The sequence below is a fragment of the Oncorhynchus keta genome, chromosome 9 (genome assembly GCF_023373465.1).
Source record: "Oncorhynchus keta strain PuntledgeMale-10-30-2019 chromosome 9, Oket_V2, whole genome shotgun sequence".
In the NCBI taxonomy this organism is placed as follows: Eukaryota; Metazoa; Chordata; class Actinopteri; order Salmoniformes; family Salmonidae; genus Oncorhynchus; species Oncorhynchus keta.
In genome coordinates, this window is record NC_068429.1 from 22,077,111 (window position 1) to 22,099,099 (window position 21,989).

Here is a 21,989-nt window from a genome sequence, read left to right on the forward strand (position 1 = left end):
TATTGGCTCCTGACTAATTCTGCTATTTTGTGTATTTTTTTTGTGCTGATCTTAACTTTGTTTGTACATAATGTTTCCGCCGTTGTTTCCTACAACCAAAAAGAGCTTCTGGACATCAGAACAGCGATCACTAACCTCGATTTGAACATTTTTACTCCAATGACTTGGCCGTGCAGGACATACTGCTCACCCGGAATATCATATGCTTCACAGAGCTATGGCTGAACGAGGACAATGCTAATATGAATCTAGCTGGTTTTGCCATGTATCGGCAGGGCAGAATGACAGTGTAACGGTTCTCTTGGTGTGAAGGAGAGTCGGACCAAAATGCAGTGTGTAGATTGCGATCCATGTTTTAATAAACAAACGTAACACGAATCTAAATACAAACACTACAAAAAACAATAAACGTAACAAAAACCGAAACAGCCTATACTTGTGTACACTAACACATAGACAGGAACAAGGACACTAAGGACAATCACCCACGACAAACTCAAAGAATATGGCTGCCTAAATATGGTTCCCAATCAGAGACAACGATAAACACCTGCCTCTGATTGAGAACCACTCCAGACAGCCATATACTTTGCTAGATCACCCCACTAGCTACAATCCCAATATATACACACCACATACAAAAACCCATGCCACACCCTGGCCTGACCCAATACATGAAGATAAACACAAAATACTTCGACCAGGGCGTGACAGACAGTGACTAGTAAACTCAGGGGAGGGTTTTGTCACTTTGTTAATTAACAACAGCTGGTGCCCAATCTCTAATATTAAGGAAGTCTCGAGGTTCTGTTCGCCTGAGTTAGAATACCTAATGATAAGCTGTAGATCAGACTATTTATGAAGAGTTTTCATCTATATTTTTCATAGCTGTGTATTTACCACCACAAACCGATGCTGGCACTAAGATCGCACTCACCCAACTATATAGGGCCATAAGCTAACAAGAAAATGATCATCCACAGGGAGGACTCCTAGTAGCTGGTGATTACAATGGAGGAAAACAGAAAATCTGTTTCACGCTCTACGCTCCTGATTCCTGCTTACAAGCAAAAAAAACTCAAACAGCAAGTGTATTTTTACATTTAGCATTTAAATTACAGGAGGAATACAGGTTAAGTGCTTTGCTCAAGGGCATATCGACAGATTGTTCACCTTGGGGATTCAAACCAACAACCTTGCGATTACTGGCCCAACGCTCTTAGCCGCTAGGCTACCTGCCGCTCAATCTGGAAGTGGTCAGATGCTACGCTACAGGACTGTTTTGCAAGCACAGACTGGCATACGTTCTGGGATTCATCTGATGGCATTGAGGAGATCACCACATCAGTCACTGACTTCATTAATAAGTGCATCAATGATGTTGTCCCCACAGTGACCATGTCCTGTCCGCTCGGTGAATGGCGAATACATCGAGTTGGAGAGCCATGAGGGGGATCTTGTCCAAATCCATGTTCCAGAAAAGCAAGGAATATTGCAGTTACGTTGGTAGAAAATCTGTGATTGGAGGTCATCCATCTTATTATCAAGTGACTGCACATAGGTCAATAGAATGGAGGGAAGCGGTGGCTGGGTTTCCCTTCACTTTAACCAGGATCCCCCCTGTCTTCACTCTGTAATGTCTGCCATTTCTCTTGGCTATGTAAAGTCTGTGTTTTCAGAATTACAGAAAGAGCCCAGGGCAGATGAGTTGAAGTCAAAGATAAAGCTGGAATTGGGGTAGTTAAAGTTATTCTTGGTTATATGAAATTATAGCCAATACATTTAATGAAAATAAAGTAAAAATAAACGGCAAAAGAACCACAAAGTAGTGAAGTTTGTTCGGAGCACACTAATTGTCTTGCACTGAATCTATGCACAGACTGGACTCTATCCACACACTCATACATACTTACACTGACATCCCAGCATAGACGAACACACATACACTTTCACACTCACGACATAGGCTGCTGCTAGTCACTTTACCCCTATTAATTTATACAGTACATAGCTAGCTACCTTATTTGTACAGTACATAGCTACCTGCCTCGTACCCCTGCATATCGACTCGGTACTGGTACTCCCTGTATATAACCATGTCATTTTTTCTCCTTATTTTTATTCATTATTTACTGTGTGTATATTCCACTTGTTACTATTTATATTTTTTATTTGATTACATTTTTTATCTTCTCTTTCTTGTTGGAAAAGACCTCCTAAGTAAGCATTTAACTGTTCTTCTACACCCGTTGTTTACGAAACATGTGACAAATAAACATTTGTTTGATTTGATTCTATCCCTCATCCTCTCTGCCTATCTAAACCGAATTAACATGAGCTAATTTAACTTTGATTAGCAGATAGGGGGTGGGGGACCCTACTCTATGAGCCTCACTGTCAGCTGTCTCTGATCATGTGTGAGCAAACACACACGCACATACACACACACAAACACACCTATCATGGCACCGGAGAAGACGGCTGACGTTTTACGTGCTCCTAACCAACTTCGCTTTATTGTTTGTTCTTTTCCTTTGTTTGTAACATATGTTTTTAACTTATTCTGTACATAATGTGGCTACTACCGTCTCTTTTGACCGAAAATAAACTTTTGCGATTACTCACCACGAACTGGTAGAAGCTTTCTTTTTCCTTTAATGAGTCTGACGAGCCCGACGTGAAGGAAATACTGCTTTCCTGGGAACAGGTCCAAATCCCCGATTTGCGAGAAGAGCAGACGGAGAAAAAGAGGACTGTCAGGGGTGCGTAACTGGGGGCATGGAAGTCAAACGCAGGAGAGCAGAACTTGGTAAATAGCCGGAGCCGTTTAATGTACATAACTACCGGCATACAAAAATAACAAAACACATGGGCACAAAACCATATCACACCAGTCACATTTTTATCTTACTAGGCTAGTCAGTTAAGAACAAATTCTTATTTTCAATGACAGCCTATGATCAGTGGGTTAACTGCCTGATCAGGGGCAGAACGACAGATTTGTACCTTGTCAGCTCAGGGGTTTGAACTTGCAACCTTCCGGTTACTAGTCCAACGCTCTAACCACTAGGCTACCCTGCCACACCACGTACTTACAATAAACAATTCCCGACAAGGACATGGGGGGAACAGAGGGAACATATACAACATGTAATTAGGGTATTGAAACCAGGTGAGTGCGACACCCAGACAAAACAAATGGAACATGAAAAATAGATTGAGGATGGCTAGAAGACCGGTGACGTCGAACGCTGAACACCGCCCAAACAAGGAGAGGAACCGACTTCGGTAGAAGTCGTGACAGTACACCCCCGACACCGGCCTTTGGGACGATGAGGCGCAGGGCGATCCGGGCAGAGACGGTGGAAAACCTGCAGCAAGAAGTGTCCAACATGTCCTCTTCCGGAACCCAGCATCTCTCCTCCGGACCGTACCCTCCCAGTCCACGAGGTATTGAAGGCCCTTCGCCCGATGTCTCGAATCCAGGATCGATCCAACGGAGTACGCCGGGTCCCCTTGATGTCCAGAGGGGGTGGAGGAACCTCCGGAACCTCAGCTTTATGGAGTGGACCAGCCACCACCGGCCTGAGGAGAGACACATGGAACGAGGGGTTAATGCGGTAATCATGAGGAAGATGTATAACATACCTCGTTATGGGGCAAGTTACGGGTCGAGAGCCAGACACGGTGTGAACACCGGGGCCTCACTGCTGTGACGGTCTGCGCTCACGTTCTGGCGCAGCACGGTGCGCTGAAGATGGACATGGAGGGCGTCCCATGTCTCCTCCACGCAACGGAACCAGTCATCCACCACAGGAGCTTCGGTCTGACTCTGATGCCAAGGAGCCAGAACTGGCTGATACCCTAACACACATTGAAAGGGAGAGAGGTTAGTGCATGAGTGGCGGAGCGAGTTCTGGGCCATCTCTGCCCAAGGCACGAACAATGCCCACCCGCTCCAGCCGGTCCTGGCAATAAGGCCTCAGAAACCTACCCACATCCTGGTTAACTCGTTCCACCTGCCCGTTACTCTCGGGGTGAAAACCTGAGGTAAGGCTGACCGAGACCCCCAGACGTTCCATGAATGCCCTCCAGACCCTCAAGGTGAACTGGGGACCGGGCAAAGGGAGGAGAGGACAGGAATTGGAAAAACGATCCACAACGGACCAGGATCGTGGTTTGTCCCTGTGAAGGTGGAAGATCGGTTATGAAATTCACCGACAGGTGCGACCAAGGCTGTTGTGGAACAGGTAAGGGTTGTAACTTACCTCTGGGCTGGTGCCTAGGAGCCTTACACTGGGCGCACACCGAACAGGAGGAAACATAAACCCTCACATCTTTATCCAAGGTGGGCCGCCAGTAGTTCCCACTAAGACAGCTCATTGTCCGACCAATCCCATGATGACCAGAGGAGGGTGGCGTGTGGGCCCAATAGATGAAACGGTCCCGGACAGCAGACGGAACGTACAGACGCCCGGCTGGACACTGAGGGTGAGTGGGCTATGCACGTAACACCCGCTCAATGTCCGCGTCCAGCTCCCACACTCCCGACACCACCAAACAAGGGGCGGCGAGTATGGGAGTGGGATCCATGGACCTCTCCTCTGTGTCATACTGCTGGGACAGTGCGTTTGCCTTAACGTTATGGGAACCTGGTCTGTACGAAAGGGTGAAAACAAAACGGGTGAAAAACATGGCCCACCTTGCCTGGCGAGAGTTCAGTCTCCTCGCTGCCCGGATGTACTCCAGATTACGGTGGTCAGTCCAGAGGAGAAAATGGTGTTTAGCCCCCTCAAGTCCATGCCTCCAAGCCTTGACAACAGCTCCCGGTCCCCCACGTCATAGTTTTGCTCCGCCGGGCTGAGACTCTTCGAGAAGAAGGCACAGGGGCGGAGGTTCGGTGGCGTACCTGAGTGCTGAGAGAGCACCGCTCCTATCCCAGCCTCGGACGTGTCCACCTCCACTATGAACGCCAAAGAAGGATCCGGATGGGCCAGCACGGGCGCCGAGGTAAACAGAGCCCTTAGTTGCCCAAAAACCCTGTCCGCCTCAACTGACCACCGCAGACGTACAGGACTCCCCTTCAGCAGTGAGGCTATGGGAGCAGCCACCTGACCAAACCCCGGATAAATCTCCAGTAGTAATTGGCAAACCCTAAAAATTGCTGCACCTCTTTTACCGTGGTGGGAGTCAGCCAATTACGCACGGCTGAAATGCGGTCACTCCATCTCCACCCCTGACATGGAAATACGATACCCTAGGAAGGAGATGGCCTGCTGAAAGAACAGGTGTTTCTCATCCTTGACGTACAGGTCATGCTCCAACAGTCGTCCAAGTACCTTGCGCACCAAAGCTACATGCTCGGCGCGTGTAGAGTATACCAGAATGTCATCCATATACGCCACTACACCCTGCAGGTCCCTGAAAATCTCATCGAGAAAGGATTGGAAGACTGATGGAGCATTCATCAACCCGTACGGCATGACAAGATACTCATAATGCCCTGAGGTGGTAGTAAACGTCTTCTTCCACTCGCCTCCCTCCAGGATACGCACCAGGTGGTATGCGCTCCTGAGATCCAGTTTTGTGAAGAAGCGCGCCCCGTGCATTGACTCAATCGCCATGGCGCTATGTAATGTACCTCACCGTGATTTGATTTAGACCTCGATAATCAATGCACGGGCGCAAACCTCCATCCTTCTTCTTCACAAAAAATAAACTTAAGGAGACGGGTTAATTGGATGACGAAATGTACCCCTGATGCAGGGATTCCGAGACCATAGCCACCGTCTCCGCTAGCGACAGGGGATACATGTGACTCCTGGGAAGTGTAGTGTCTACCAGGAGATTTATTGCACAATCCCCCCGTATCGCACCAGTCACATAAAGCACACGTACTTACAATAAACAATTCCTGACAAGGACATGGGGGAAACAGAGGCAACATATACAACCAGACAAAACAAATGGAACATGAAAAATAGACCGATGATGGCTAGACGACCGGTGACGTCGACCGCCGAACATCGCCCAAACAAGGAGAGGAACCGACTTCGGTAGAAGTCGTGACAAGGACGGAGGTCGGGCTGCCTTCTAATAATTCGTAGACGATCGAATAAGCCCCCACTGACTTCCATTCTATGAGGTAACATGCAATCATTGTAAAATAAAATCAATGACCTACGAGGACGATTAAACTAACAACAGGACATTAAAAACTATAATATCTTATGCTTCACGGCGTCGTGGCTGAACGACGACGTTATCAACATACAGCTGGCTGGTTATACGCTGTCTCGGCAGGACAGGACAGCGACTCCTGGTAAGACAAGGGGGGGCGGACTATGTATATTTGTAAACAACAGCTGGTACACGATATCTAAGGAAGTCTCGAGGTTTTGCTTGTCTGAGTTAGAGTATCCCATGATAAGCTGTAGACCACACTATCTACCTAGAGAGTTTTCATCTGTATTTTCCGTAGCTGTCTACGTACCACCACAGACTGATGCTGGCACTAAGACCGAAACTCAATGAGCTGTATTCTGCAATCAAACAGGAAAACGCTCATCCAGAGGCAACGCTCCTAGTGGCCAGGACTTTAATGCAGGGAAACTTAAATCTGTTTTAACAAATTTCTATCGGCATGTTGAATGTGCAACCAGAGGGAAAACATTCTAGACCACCTTTACTCCACACACAGAGACGCATAAAAAAGCTCTCCCTCGCACTCCATTTGGCAATTCTGACCATAAATCTATCCTCCTGATTCTGGCTTTCAAGCAAAAGTTAAAGCAGGAAGCCCCATTAAATAAAATAGTGGTCAGATTGTTTTGCTAGCACAGACTGGAATATGTTCCGGGATTCCAGCATTGAGGAGTACACCACATCAGTCACTGGCTTCATCAATAAGTACATTGATGACGTTGTCCCACCTGTGACCGTACGTACATATCCCAACCAGAAGCCATGGATTACAGGCAACATCTGCACTGAGCTAAAGGCTAGAGCTGCCACTTTCAAGGAGCCCAGAAGCTTATAATCAAGTAGGCAAATCGTCAATACAGGACTAAGATCGAATCATACTCCACCGGCTCTTATGCTCGTCGGATGTGGCAGGGCTTGCAAACCATGACAGACTACAAAGGGAACCACAGTCGAGAGCTGCACAGTGACACGAGCCTACCAGATGAGCTAAACTACTTCAATGCTCCCTTCGATGCAAATAACACTGAAACATGCAGGAGAGCACCAGCTGTTCCGGGCGACTGTGTGATCACACTCTCCGCAACCGACGTAAGTAAGACCTTTAAACAGGTCAACATTCACAAGGCCGCAGGGCCAGACAGATTACCAGGATGCGTACTTTGAGCATGCCCTGACCAACTGGCACGTGTCGACACTGACATTTTCAACCTCTCCCTGTCCTAGTCAGTAATACCAAAATGTTTTAAGCAGACCACAATAGTTCCTGTGCCCAAGAACACTAAGGTAACCTGACTAAATGACTACCGACCCGTAGCACACACGTCTGTAGCCATGAAGTTCTTTGAAAGACTGGTCATGGCTCACATCAACACCATTATCTCAGAAAACCTAGACCCACTCCAACTTGAATACCGCCCTAACAGATCCATAGATGATGCAATCTCTATTGCACACCACATTGCCCTTTCCCACCTGGACAAAAAGAACACCTATGTGAGAATGCTATTCATTGACTATAGCTCAGTGTTCGACACTATAGTGCCATCAAAGCTTATCAATAAACACTTCCCTCTGCAACTGGATCTTGAAGGGCCACCCCCCAGGTGGTAAGGGTAGGTAGCAACACATCCACCACGCTGGTCCTCAACAGACGGGCCCCTCAGGGGTGCATGCTCAGTCCCCCTGTAGACTCATGACTGCATGGCCAGGTATGACTCCAACACCATCATTAAGTTTCCCGATGACACAACAGTGGTAGGCCGACAACGATGAAACAGCCTATAGGGAGGATGTCAGAGACCTGGTCATGTGGTGCGAGGACAACAACCTCTCCCTCAATGTGATCAAGACAAATTGGATGATTCTCATCAACGGGGCTTTAGTGGAGCAGGTTTAAATCTTCAAGTTCCTGGATGTCCACATCACCAACAAACTAAGGCAGTCATGAAGAGGGCATGACAAAACCTATTCCCCCTCAGGAGACTGAAAAGATTTGGCATGAGTCCTCAGATCCTCAAAAAGTTCTACAGCTGCACCATCGAGAACATCCTGACTCGTTGCATCACTGCCTGGTATGGCAACTGTTCAGCCTTTGACCGCAAGGCACTACAGAGGGCAGTGCGTACGGGGGCCAAATTTCCTGCCACCCAGGACCTCTACACCAGGCGGTGTCAGAGGAAGTCCCTGAAAATTGTCAAAGACTCCAGCTACCTTAGTCATAGACTGTTCTCTCTGCTGCTGCACGACAAGTGGTACCGGAGTGCCAAGTCTAGGCTTCTAAACAGTTTCTACCCGCAAGCCATAAGACTCCAGAACATCTAATCAAATGGCTAACCAATCTATTTGCATTGCCCCCACCCCCCACCCCATCTGCCACTGCTACTCTCTGTTATGATCTATGCATAGTTTAATAACTCTACCTACATGTATATATTACCTCAATTTCCTCGACTAACCAGTGCCCCTGCAGATTGACTCATTCCGGTAGGTACTCCCAGTATATAGTATCGCTATTGTTATTTTACTGCTGCTCTTTAATTAATTTATTTCTTATTTTTATTTGTCTGTTTAAAACTGCATTGTTGGTTAGGGGCTCGTAAGCCAGCATTTCACTGTATTCAGCGCATGTGAGTAACAACATTTGATTTGACTATGAGCCTAACTGCCAGCTGTCTCTAATCATGTACGCACACACACACACACACACACACACACACACACACACACACACACACACACACACACACACACACACACACACACACACACACACACACACACACACACACACACACACACACACACACACACACACACACACACACACACACACACACACACACACACACACACACGCACACACACACACACACATACACACACACACACAGACCCGTTTTCCTCATAGGTTACATTGTAAATCTCTCTCTCTCTCCCTTTTGCAAGAGTTGGTTGTGTGGGGGTGATGTGGGTGGTGAGAGAACTAGCATTCCCTTTTTAAGTGGTTTTATTTTAGTGGTTTAGTGGGATTTATTTTTGTGATTTTATGGCCTACATTGTCGGGAGAATTAGTCGCTTGGATGGTATTTGTTTGGTGGGAGTGGGGATGGTCTCCCTTGGAGAAGCCGGCCATGTCTCTCCGCCATGGGTTCAGGTGTATGACTGAGCTGAATGTGAAGTGGAGGATGTTGCTGTGGAAAAACAGGTTGGCCATGAAAATCTTTCAAATGCTTTGCAAATGAATAAAGTGTTTCTGAAAGAAGGGTGCCTGGTCAACCGGAAGGTTGAGACAGTTGTTTCTCTAAATTGAAATCATGCCCGCTTTTGATCTGGTTATGAGGGTTACTACAGTATATCTCATGTGCCACCATTCATTCCCGATGGAGACATAACGCCAGAATTCGCACGTTACATTAAATTTGCCAGGCCAATGAGAGAGTTATTACTTGGATGTAAAGATCCACCTTTGAAGCATGTTACTGCTTGTAGAAGGCAGGATTTCATGTTTTTAGACTCACCTACATTTAGACATTTTGTATCAGGTGAGGTTTGGGGGGAAAACCTACATGGTTTATGCAACCACAGGTAGTCTGGAGTGTTTTGATTGAGCGGAGATTGAAGCGGCAGGCATGCAGGGACAGGTAGCGGGGCGAGCAGGGCACTGATGGATCTTCTGTCGTGTCTGGCTCCAGATCTGAGAGCGGGCCTGGGGGTTTGGGGCGGACCCGACTCCACACCGGGTCCAGACTCAACTCCAAACATTGGAATTGCAAGATTCTGTTTCCCATGCTGTTAATGTTAATGTGGCCGAGGTTGCTGTGGTGGGGAGCTCAGGAGTGGGCGTGATAGTGACTGAACTCACGTCAGTGGTTACTGAGGGTAGTGACAATGCTGACCCTGAGGCTGGGATGCCTGTCTCACAGACAATGGAGAATGATGTGCCCAGAGTAATTACAGACACACAGGCTGTTGTGCCCAGTGTAATTACAGACATGCAGGGTGATGGTGGATTGGAGTTGGAGGCAGTGGGGGGAAGCTGGGGGGCTTCTATGGAGCTGCCCAATGAGGATGGAGGAATGGAGGAAGAGATTGCTAAATTGTTTGGAAATTGCATCAATGTAGATTTAGCATCTCAGGGTGAGTCCATTTTAGGTTTACTGTACACATTGCAGCAGGTTGATGCTTTTCTGCAGGATTCATTTAGTAAGAAGATTGACGTACAGGATTTTCCTGTTCATCAGGACATTCAAATCAAATCAAATGTTATTGATCACATACACATATTTTATGTTTTATTCACATACATATTTTACACTAACTTTTTTAGGTTTATCAGGACAGTCGATCACATTAAGACATCAGTGGGCTTGGATAAAGTGAGTCAGATTGGGGCATTTGAAAGGCCATGTTGCAGCAGTAAGAAAAGGGAAAGGTCCAGCACAAGGAAAGAAAGTGGTAGAAAAATCAAATAAAAGTGAATAAAAAACATGTTATGATCAGCATCACAGGGTGATTTATTCCCCTTGTCTGTTACCTCTGTTGGTTTTATTGCTTTCCTTTTCAAGTCTTCTTATGGAAGCTTAATACATGTAAATGGGGAAAGAGACAGGAGGGCTGTGGTGTATGAGTTCAGTAGACATACACTTTTGAATGTGGTGTGCTTACAGGAGACCCACAGTGATAGTGGTATTGAGGCAGTGTGGGGAATGGGGCGGGAGGAGCCGTATTTTATTAGTCATGGGGCAAATGTAAGTGCAGGATTATCAGTTCTGTTCTCATCGGGCCTAGACCTTAGAGTTAATACTACCTCAGAGGTGGATAAGGGGCTGTTGTTGTTGGTTCATGCAGAAATAGGGGAGTTTTCTTTTCTGTTTGTTAATGTCTATGCCTCAGTAGGGGGACTGACCAGGTGCAGCTATTTGATAAGCTTAGACAGGATCTGCTGCAAGTATAACATAAATAACTGTATTGTAATCCTGGAACTGTACAACAAATTATACACTAGATAGGAACTGGGAAGAGGCCACAGTCAGGGGTGGTGGTGGTCTTACCTGATATGTTGAAACAGCATTGACTAGTAGATTTGTTAAGTGACAGAAATCAGGGAGGCAGGAGCTATACATGGATGAAGGTAGTGGAGGGGAGCATTAGTGCAGCAAGGCTGGATAGGATCTATGTCAGTAAGGGGAGCTGTAAAAGGGTTATAGACTCCCAGATCTGCCCTAGTGGCTTCTCAGACCATCACATGGTAACAGTTGAGTGTAGCTTGTTGAGTATAGCTTGTCAGTTGTACCTCATCCAAGGTCTTACCTGCACTTTAGTGCTAAATGATTGCATCATGCCTCTTTTTGTGAGTGGTTCTGTGTTTTATGGGAGAGTTGGAAAGGGAGGAAAGCTGAGTTTGAGAACCTAAGCCTATGTGCGCTGCGCTTATGTGCGCTACTTATTTCACGATCGTTATATCTTTGTTGTTTTGGAAGTGTCACTCTCATTAAAATGTGGAACTCTACTCATGCTGCTCCTTGGTCCAATTATTCATACGACGATCGTGACAGAATATCCCACCATAGCAAGACCAAGCAGCATGCCCAGAGGTGAATGAGAGTTGGTCATGGGAAGAGATACTGGGTGGATGTGAGACCCGAGGAGGAAAGGAGGACAGTGACAACGCAGGGGTCTGCGGCCAAAAACAGCCCAAGGGCAACCCCAATATCTTTTTGGGGGGTGGCACAAGGGGCGGTCGGCAGACCCGAGGAAAGAGCCAGAGACCGCCTGCGAGTGGATGGAGCAGTTTGAGGAAGGATATCGGAGAGAGATGTTGGCAAGGAGTATGCTGCAGTGCAGGCGTTTTGAGGAGCGTGTCACCAGTCCAGTGCAACCTGTGCCGGCCCCACGCACACCAGGCCTCCAGTGCGTCTTCCCAGCCCGGTACGTCCTGTGCCGGCTCCCCGCACTCGCCCTGAGGAACATGTCATCAGTCCAGTGCAACCTGTGCCGGCTCCCCGCACTCGCCCTGAGGAGCATGTCATCAGTCCAGTGCAACCTGTGCCGGCTCCCCGCACTCATCCACCAGTGCGTGTTTACAGCCCTCTGCTAGAGGTGTAAAACACAAAAGGGGAAATATTTGCATATGCTATGATCTTGTGAAGGCTGGCTGAAATCTGTCAAAGAGTATGTTCTTTTATCTCTGCATGTCCACGGAGTCTCCCTTCTCCCTGTTTTTCTTTGCTTGGAAATGTTGATACTGGAGACTGTTATCAGAAGACACATTGTAACCTAGCACTTATAGTGGCATAGGTATGCATTGCCATTACTTGGAAGGTTGGTTATCCTCCTACGGTGTATGGAACAAATGTCAAGTTATGTAGTATATTTGTTTTTTTACAAAATTATATGTACTGTGCAACTTTCATAAGGCCTGGATGCCTTATATGGAATACTGTATGACAAAAGGAGTCTGTATTGAAAACATGCCCACGTCAGGGGAGATACCTATTTAGGCAATCCCTAGCTGCTGGGCTGCTAAGTCCTGACCCTGAGGATCTGCTGTACTGTTGGTTGTCACCTTGGCCTTGGCCTAACACACCTGAAACTAATAATGAATGTTTCACTAAGATCCTAAAGCTGAGTGGGGTATGTTGGGTTGGGGCACTACAGAGCCGTGGACCCCTAGGGGCAGAACATGGTGACCCAGCTATATTGTATGCAAGTAAAAAGAGCACTACAGTACTATTAAGCCTGTGTGCGAATGTGTAAGGTGTATGTAAGTTTTTATGAAACTTTTGGTTTCAAAACCGTTGAAAACCGTTGAGTTATTGTCTAGCCCAGTGACGTCGGGAGTGCTGATCGGGCCATCTGGCTGAAATTTGATAAAGAGGATGCCTTAACTTCTGATATATTGTCAGAAAGCATAAAATCGTGTGAATCTAACTGCACTGTCCAATTTACAGTAACTATTACAGTGAAAGAATGCCATGCTATTGTTGGAGGAGAGTGCACAATTTTGAACATGAAAAGTTATTAATAGACAAAATAGTCACGTGGCCAGGGGACCCTCTCCTCAGTGGTGTCAAGACTTTTGTCGGGAGCTGAGGTAGGCTGTTCTGCTGGCTTCTCTGCGGGGGTGACCACCTCTCTAGTGGGTTGTTCTCTGTTACACGCCATCCCCCTCACCCTCTCCTCCAGCAGTCTGATCCTCTCCTGTAGTGAGTGCTCTGTTCTTCTCCTGCTCCTGCTTTTTATACTGTTGAAGTTGTCTCACCACAGTCCAGGGTGCAGACGGTGTGTCTCTCTCCACCTCCAGCTCTCCAGGTCTGGTTAAGGGGGTGTTGTTGTGTCGGACTGTTGTCTGGGTCTGTGCTGTTCCAGCTCCACCTGCCTTACCTCCAGCTGGGTGAATTTATCTTTAATCTCAATGAACTGGGAGGTTGACTTTCCGCTTGGGGTTGCTCGTCTGTGGGGTTATATAATGAAGAGGTCTGGTCTGACCTGCTCGGGGTGGGGGTATTATTCTAAAGGGAGAGCTTCTCCTGCTGAGCTAATTCTTTGATTAGGTGAAAGTCCAGCTGAAATTGTTTGGGGTTGCCCTATAACAATACTTTCCAGATATATATATATATATTTATATTAGCTGACTCAGAGTCCTCATTGTCTAGTATCCTTTCCACCCCTCAGTAACACCCCCGCATCTAAACAGAGGGGTAGTGTGCTAATATAGCACTGTGCTATGTCAGGGGATGGTCTGTGTGGAAGATGAGGTTGCTGATGTTCCTAATTTTATAATAGTCAGCAAAACGTGTCTCTGGATTTTCCATAAGAAGCTTCATTTTGTGCTCTTTTCGTGTCTTATCATTCTTTACATACACAGGGTACTGTATTTTAATTACCTCTGAACAGCGGGAGGCAGCTTCTAATGCCTCTCCATTTGGTGGGCTAAAGGGCTTTGACACTTCTCACTTGACACGTCATTGCTAATTGAAGTTGTATCAAGCTTGTCAGCCTTAATTTAGCATTCAGTCCTTATAAAGCAATGTAATGCATTTTTCTTGGCTTTTGGAAATAAAATATAGCTTCAGACATAACATTACTCACTCAGTTCCAGGTTGGATGGTGTTTTCAGGGTTCTGGTGTTTCCCTCTCATTCTCCCTCTCTTTCTCCCTCTTTTTCTCCCTCCCTCCAGCCCCTACCTTTGTTTCTCATACTTCCTGAACCAGTGCCTGTAGGGGATGTGGTCGTTCCTCATCTCTCTGTCATAACTCCCATTGTTTCCTTTGCTAGCCTCCAGGCCTCACAGACACTCTGGACACAGATAAATAAGAACAGCTATTTATTTTATTTTTAGAACCCTCCTCCATCTCTCTATTCTGTACTGTCTCCAATCTGGCTACCATGACAGGAGATAGCATCCTAGTATCAACTGGCCTCTTGTTCCTGATCACCAATGGTTTGTTCCTCAAGTTTATTTTTTTATACACAATGGCCGTTTGCCCTCACTGTGACCACCATAAGGGAATGGATAGTCAATTGTATTATGTTGTGTTGTGTGTTCTATCTAGTCTGATATTTTGTTGGAGTGGTATATTTATGTACAGTGGGGCAAAAATGTATTTAGTCAGCCACCAATTGTGCAAGTTCTCCCACTTAAAAGGATGAGAGAGGCCTGGAATTTTCATCATAGGTACACTTCAACTGGTGGCTGACTAAATACTTTTTTGACCCCACTGTAAATGCCTGTTAGTGTGATGCTCTCCGATCATAAGCACCCGCGCGCACACACACGCATGTACACACACGCACGCAACTACACACACACACACACACACACACACACACACACACACACACACACACACACACACACACACACACACACACACACACACACACACACACACACACACACACACACACACACACACATAAACACTCTCCCTTTCCTCATAGGTTAAATTATAAATATCTCTCTTTCTCTCTTCACTGACTGTTCCATCTTTCCTCTATTTCTTCCCAAACGCTCCCTCCTTCTCATCGTAAAGTACCATAACTATTTCTGTCCTCCTCTCCTCATGCCTTCGTCTCTCGCCATTACCATCCTTCCTTCCCACCCTTTCCTTTCCTATGGTCAATCTTTCTCCTCTCCTCTTCGTTTCAGGTCGTTAATTTCTTTTGGGCTTTGGTTGACTTTTTCCTATTCTTTCACCTCCATTCTTCACCTCCATTCTTCTTTTTCCAAACTATGGAGTTCAGTCTTTGAGGCCAGCCTGGAGGTGGCATTTCTGATTGGGGCTGCAGGGAGAAGACAGAAGAGAGAGGAGACAGAGCTTTGCAATGGTGACCTTTGTGGATTTCTAAAGCTCATTATTCCTCATTGGGTCTGGGTAGAACTCTGTGGGGAGAAAGAAGGGCCCGGCCGGGGGTAGAGGGCCAGAGGAGGGGTGCGAGTTGATTCACGTCCTCTTTTCTTTTTTTTCACTGTCTTTTTCAGTCTTTATGTCTACATCTGCTTCAATCTCGATCTCACTATGTCTTTCTATCTTTCTCACTCCTCTCTGACCCTTCTCTTATTTTCTCTCTCTTCTCGCGCTCTCTTCTTTTAAGTAAACGACTCAGTACGGGGCAAATACCCCTCAGATGTGAGTAGATGGAGAGAGAGAGATAGATGAGAGAGAGTGTGATAAGAGAGAGAGAGAGTGAGATGAGAGAGTGGGATGAGAGCGAGAAAGAGAGGAAGAATGATATAAGATAGAGAGAGAATGTGAGAGACAGGAGAGAACATCAGACATATGTATTTCTACCTAATTACACAGTGACGATTAGAGTGAGGCCAGATCCATGTGTATCACACTGTGTGAGTGATACAGTACAGTAGCACCCCCATGACGTGCCATTTATAGAGCTGTCTTCCTATGTAGAGCAGGATAGAGGCATTTCATATTAATCAGACGGCTGAATGTGTTTTCATTTTCGTACAGGGTGTTTGTGAATGACAATAGAAGTTTTAAAAATGCATGTTCCCGTGCTGTAATTCTGATCGTTCCCCATTAAACATAGTTCTCTAGTTGCCTGCCACTTCTGTCATAATGAACAGAATTATGTATGGGGTTATAATTAAACCTCGGACGGAAGACAATGGAGAAGGGAGAGTGTGTGTGTGTGTGTGTGTGTGTGTGTGTGTGTGTGTGTGTGTGTGTGTGTGTGTGTGTGTGTGTGTGTGTGTGTGTGTGTGTGTGTGTGTGTGTGTGTGTGTGTGTGTGTGTGTGTGTGTGTGTGTAGTGGAGGTGGGGGGGCGGGGTAGATGTGTTTGCGTGTGTGGGTAGGTGTATTTGAGCAGATATGATTAGTTGTGTGTGTGATATGATAATGGGTGTCTACACACACATGGATTTCTCCATTTACATAGGTATTTGTATGCCACTGCTCTTATCTTAGAAACACACAATAACCACTCTACTCTTACTGTACCTATCTTAGAAACACACAATAACCATTCTACTCTTACCTATCTTAGAAACACACAATAACCAGTCTACTCCACCATGTAGCTCCGCCATGCTGCTCCATCATGTCGCTCCGCCGACTGAGCAAGCATGATCACTGAACCAACACAGAGGTTGAATGGATATAATACCAGTCCCTACGGCCTTTTTATACCGCATGTACATTATGTGCTGCACCACATGACCATAGCACCAAACACACATAAGGTATTAAGTCACAATAACACAACAGATGGATAATCACCAGCTCATACTATAGTGTTGATAATCACAGATTTCTCAGCAACACACTAGGCAGATAAAACAAGGCGGGCAGCTTAATGGAGTGTTTTCAATTAGATCCCATTAGCCAAGTTAATTGCATGAGGAATGTTCATAATGAAGTGTAATTACTAATGCAGCCTAGCTGGAGCTGGATGAGGAGAGCAGTAGCAGCAACAGTAGCATACAGAAACATCAGGCAGGCAGGAGGCATGAAAGAACTGGTGCTACATGTTCATCATTTATACTCCTGCAGGGATTAAAAAACGACCGTGTTTTAGTCCTCTGATCTTGTTCTGTTTCTGTCACTCTCTCTTCTTCTACTCTTTCATCCTTTCTTCTTTTTTTCTATTGTCTTGTCAACTCTCCATGTCTTTACCTCCAAGGGTAACTCTCTCTAACGTTTACTCTTCCGGACCCTCTCTCACTGTCGCCTCTCCATATTTCATCCTCTCACTCCATCTCCCCCTTCTAATCCCCCCTCCCCTCTCCTGCTCCTCTCTCTCTCTCTCTCTCTCTCTCTCTCTCAATTCAATTTCAATTCAATTCAATTCAAGGGCTTTATTGGCATGGGAAACATGTGTTAACATTGCCAAAGCAAGTGAGGTAGACAACATACAAAGTGAATATATAAAGTGAAAAACAACAAAAATTAACAGTAAACATTACACATACAACAGTTTCAAAACAGTAAAGACATTACAAATGTCATATTATATATATATATATATATATATATATATATATATATATATATATATATATATATATATATATATATATATATATATATATACATATATATATATACACACATACACATATATACACAATGTACAAATAATTAAAGGACACAAGATCAAATAAATAAGCATAAATATGGGTTGTATTTACAATGGTGTTTGTTCTTCACTGGTTGCCCTTTTCTCGTGGCAACAGGTCACAAATCTTGCTGCTGTGATGGCACACTGTGGAATTTCACCCAGTAGGTATGGGAGTTTTTCAAAATTGGATATGTTTTCGAATTCTTTGTGGATCTGTGTGATCTGGGGAAATATGTCTCTCTAATATGGTCATACATTGGGCAGGAGGTTAGGAAGTGCAGCTCAGTTTCCACCTCATTTTGTGGGCAGTGAGCACATAGCCTGTCTTCTCTTGAGAGCCATGTCTGCCTACGGCGGCCTTTCTCAATAGCAAGGCTATGCTCACTGAGTCTGTACATAGTCAAAGCTTTCCTTAATTTTGGGTCAGTCACAGTGGTCAGGTATTCTGCCACTGTGTACTCTCTGTGTAGGGCCAAATAGCATTCTAGTTTGCTCTGTTTTTGTTAATTCTTTCCAATGTGTTAAGTAATTATCTTTTTGTTTTCTCATGATTTGGTTGGGTCTAATTGTGCTGTTGTCCTGGGGCTCTGTAGGGTGTGTTTGTGTTTGTGAACAGAGCCCCAGGACCAGTTTGCTTAGGGGACTCTTCTCCAGGTTCATCTCTCTGTTTGTGATGGCTTTGTTATGGAAGGTTTGTGAATCGCTTCCTTTTAGGTGGTTGTAGAATTTAATGGCTCTTTTCTGGATTTTGATAATTAGTGGGTATCGGCCTAATTCTGCTCTGCATGCATTATTTGGTGTTTTACGTTGTACACGGAGGATATTTTTGCAGAATTCTGCGTGCAGAGTCTCAATTTGGTGTTTGTCCCATTTTGTGAAGTCTTGGTTGGTGAGCGGACCCCAGACCTCACAACCATAAAGGGCAATGGGCTCTATGACTGATTCAAGTATTTTTAGCCAAATCCTAATTGGTATGTTGAAATTTATGTTTCTTTTGATGGCATAGAATGCCCTTCTTGCCTTGTCTCTCAGATCGTTCACACCTTTGTGGAAGTTACCTGTGGCGCTGATGTTTAGGCCAAGGTATGTATAGTTTTTTGTGCTCTAGGGCAACAGTGTCGAGATGGAATTTGTATTTGTGGTCCTGGTGACTCAACCTTTTTGGAACACCATTATTTTGGTCTTACTGAGATTTACTGTCAGGGCCCAGGTCTGACAGAATCTGTGCATAAGATCTAGGTGCTGCTGTAGGCCCTCCTTGGTTGGTGACAGAAGCACCAGATCATCAGCAAACAGCAGACATTTGACTTCGGATTCTAGCAGGGGAGGCCGGGTGCTGCAGACTTTTCTAGTGCCGCGCCAGTTCGTTGATATATATGTTGAAGAGGGTGGGGCTTAAGCTGCATCCCTGTCTAACCCCACGACCCTGTGTGAAGAAATGTGTGTGTTTTTGCCAATTTTAACCGCACACTTGTTGTTTGTGTACATGGATTTTATAATGTCATATGTTTTACCCCCAACACCACTTTCCATCAGTTTGTATAGCAGACCCTCATGCCAAATTGAGTCGAAGGCTTTTTGAAATCAACAAAGCATGAGAAGACTTTGCCTTTGTTTTGGTTTGTTTGGTTGTCAATTAAGGTGTGCAGGGTGAATACATGGTCTGTTGTACGGTAATTTGGTAAAAAGCCAATTTGACATTTGCTCAGTACATTGTTTTCATTGAGGAAATGTACGAGTCTGCTGTTAATAATAATGCAGAGGATTTTCCCAAGGTTACTGTTGACACATATTCCACGGTAGTTATTGGGGTCAAATTTGTCTCCACTTTTGTGGATTGGGGTGATCAGTCCTTGGTTCCAAATATTGGGGAAGATGCCAGAGCTAAGTATGATGTTAAAGAGTTTTAGTATAGCCAGTTGGAATTTGTTGTCTGTATATTTGATCATTTCATTGAGGATACCATCGACACCACAGGCCTTTTTTGGGTTGGAGGGTTTTTATTTTGTCCTGTAACTCATTCAATGTAATTGGAGAATCCAGTGGGTTCTGGTAGTCTTTAATAGTTGATTCTAAGATCTGTAGTTGATCATGTATATGTTTTTGCTCTTTGTTCTTTGTTATAGAACCAAAAGATTGGAGAAGTGGTTTACCCATACATCTCCATTTTGGATAGATAATTCTTCGTGTTGTTGTTTGTTTAGTGTTTTCCAATTTTCCCAGAAGTGGTTAGAGTCTATGGATTCTTCAATTGCATTGAGCTGATTTCTGACATGCTGTTCCTTCTTTTTCCGTAGTGTGTTTCTGTATTGTTTTAGTGATTCACCATAGTGAAGGCGTAGACTCAGGTTTTCCGGGTCTCTATGTTTTTGGTTGGACAGGTTTCTCAATTTCTTTCTTAGATTTTTGCATTCCTCATCAAACCATTTGTCATTATTGTTAATTTTCTTCGGTTTTCTATTTGAGATTTTTAGATTTGATAGGGAAGCTGAGAGGTCAAATATACTGTTAAGATTTTCTACTGCCAAGTTTACACCTTCACTATTACAGTGGAACGTTTTACCCAGGAAATTGTCTAAAAGGGATTGAATTTGTTGTTGCCTAATTGTTTTTGGTAGGTTTCCAAACTGCATTCCTTCCACCTATAGCATTTCTTAATGTTACTCAGTTCCTTTGGCTTTGATGCCTCGTGGTTGAGTATTGCTCTGTTTAAGTAGACTGTGATTTTGCTGTGGTCTGATAGGGGTGTTAGTGGACTGACTGTGAACGCTCTGAGAGATTCTGGGTTGAGGTCAGTGATAAAGTAGTCTACAGTACTACTGCCAAGAGATGAGCTATAGGTGTACCTACCATAGGAGTCCCCTCGAAGCCTACCGTTGACTATGTACATACCCAGCGTGCGACAGAGCTGCAGGAGTTGTGACCCGTTTTTGTTGGTTATGTTGTCATAGTTGTGCCTAGGGGGGCATATGTGGGAGGGGATGCTGTCACCTCCAGGCAGATGTTTGTCCCCCTGTGTGCTGAGGGTGTCAGGTTCTTGTCCGGTTCTGGCATTTAGGTCGCCACAGACTAGTACATGTCCCTGGGCCTGGAAATGATTGATTTCGCCCTCCAGGATGGAGAAGCTGTCTTCATTAAAATATGGGGATTCTAGTGGGGGGATATAGGTAGCACACAGGAGGACATTTTTCTCTGTTAGGATAATTTCCTTTTGAATTTCTAGCCAAATGTAGAATGTTCCTGTTTTGATTAATTTAATGGAGTGAGTTAGGTCTGCTCTATACCAAATTAGCATACCCCCTGAGTCCCTTCCCTGTTTCACACCTGGTAGTTTGGTGGATGGGACTACCAGCTCTCTGTAACCTAGAGGGCAACCAGTGGGTCCGTCTCCTCTATACCAGGTTTCTTGCAGGATGACAATGTCTGTGTTACCGATTTCTTTGGTGAAGTCCGGGTTTCTGCTCTTTAGGCCAAAGGCAGATGACCTCAGACCTTGGATATTCCAGGATGATATAGTGAAGGCTTTTTGTTCCATAGAATGTCCAATGTTGTTGGTCGTGTGGTTTGGCCTCAGGCCAGTAAGTGTGAGCAGAGCCTGCTGAGCATCTGGTACATGCTATTGGCTTGGGCGAGTGTGAGAGTGGGGGTTGGGACTGTTTGCCCGCTCACTACCTGGGCGTATGTGTGGCTTCCATGTTGAGGCCCTCTTTGCGGGGGTGGGGTGCATGGGGTGGGCAGGAGTGGCATAGGTCTGATCTGAGGGGGCCTAAATGGGGTGTGGGCATGGTTGACGTGGGGGGTGTTGATTGGTTGGGGTGGGGGTGTGGATGTGTCTGGGTGTACTGTGGTCTGGATGTAATTCCTCTTGGCGTGGGTCCTCTATGTGTAGGTCCAGGGGGTCCTGCAGGTCTGGGAGGGTGTCTCGCTGGTCTGGGTGGAGAGTCTATTGATCTGTTGCTCCTGTGTGAAGTGTTGGGGATACGTTTGAGAGCGATGTCCTTTAGGGTCCTGGCAAAGGTGGGCACTGCTGCCTTGTAGAGGTGGACCTGGTCATAGAGGCTGTTCAAGTCCAGGGTGGAGTGGTGGGCCAGGAAAACATTTGGTTTTGAGGCACAGTCACGGGAAATACTTGCGTTTACCCGCTGTATTGTGGCAGGGTGGAAGTCTTTTCGTGGTACTCTCTCTCTCTCTCTCTCACTGTCG